Below are 1318 nucleotides of genomic sequence, written 5' to 3'. Positions count from 1 at the left end.
TGATGAATTTTTAAGAAAAGTGAAAGCACCAGGTCTGTCACACAATGGTAATTCTTGTGTCGAGGTGGTTCGCTTGGTATGGGCAGATTTTCCCACAAGTTTGGCAGTGGAACTCATAAGTAGTACTACATGCTTAGAGTGGAATAGATTCTCCCTCAAGCTCTCTGCAAGGGTGGCAAAGTTTGCCAATGACTTTGTAGCAGACCAGGGGTGGTACACGTGACTTGCTCTCTCCCAGAACATTGGGGCTATATATTTGCACATGCGAAGAAGGCCGAGTTCGAGCTCCATCGATCATATACAGTGCTTCTTGACTTTGGTTATTTACGTGATGATGGAGAGGAGGTACATTAAATCACCTAAATGTTTGTTTATATTGGTCTAATAAGCATGATTTGCTTGTATCTAACTTGAGGTGCCATCATCCATTAGGTTCGCAATCTACAAATGGGTATCTTCTGGCGTGGAAAATCTGACCTCCCACACATGGATCGACAAGCAGGTGCAAATGTCTCTAATAAGCTTTTTTCAGCAAAGACATCAGTGCTACACGAGTGTGACCGTAAACATGTCACAAAAAGGACACAAGTTGCATCAACTTACTTATGAGGAGGGGCAGAAAGATCAGATTACTTGCACGAGTAAGATCCTATACAAGCACAGATTGAATTTATGGGGTATAATTGAAGTTCTTTCAAGGAAAACAAATATGGATTGTCAAACATCCTCTGATCCCTTTTAGTGCTTCTTGTAGGTGGATACTCAGAACATTCACAGACCCTGGTGATTGCATCATCGATGTCTTTGCAGGTTGCTTTGGGATGGCAAGGCTTTGTGAAGAGTTAGGTCGCCATTGTCTTTCCATAGAGAATCACAATGTTGTTGCTGACATGTGTTTGCGATCAATCAGTATAGAATAGCATTTCCATAAACTATGTAGTATTGACAGTAATACTTGTGATCATCACTTTTGATGTTCTTGTTGAGGTTATCATGTATATGTCCTTGCTCATGATGGCACAAGAGTGTCTTTATTGCTCTATGCTTTTTTCTCTTTTTTGGATCCATAGTCAGAGGTTACTGTGTGGGGAATGCCGATCCATAGTCAGAGGTTACTGTGTGGGGAATGCCCTTGTCAATATGTATGCCCATTCCGTGAACCTAGATGATGCAAGGGCAGTGTTTGCAGAGATGCCACAATGGGTTCTGGTCTCCTAAGTGCGATGATTGCTGGTTGTGCTCAGAATGGGCATGGCAAGACATCCCTGCAACTGTTCAGGTGCACAGAGAATTTTATGAACTGACCTATTGGGATGTA

General features: G+C 42.3%; 1 long non-coding RNA gene across 1 annotated transcript; it reads left to right on the top strand.

The window, feature by feature from the left end:
• Positions 1–235: 235 nt before the first annotated feature.
• Positions 236–847, top strand: LOC147904737 (uncharacterized). The gene is made up of 3 exons (XR_015542806.1): positions 236–345; positions 433–641; positions 755–847. It is a non-coding gene; the product is annotated as an uncharacterized LOC147904737 (long non-coding RNA).
• The last annotated feature ends 471 nt before the right edge of the window (positions 848–1318 follow it).

This window comes from Dipteris shenzhenensis, chromosome 2, assembly GCF_047967505.1.
Source record: "Dipteris shenzhenensis isolate YYH24624 ecotype China chromosome 2, Dip_SZ_1.0, whole genome shotgun sequence".
Taxonomy (NCBI): domain Eukaryota; kingdom Viridiplantae; phylum Streptophyta; class Polypodiopsida; order Gleicheniales; family Dipteridaceae; genus Dipteris; species Dipteris shenzhenensis.
This window is presented reverse-complemented; position numbering and strand designations above follow the sequence as displayed.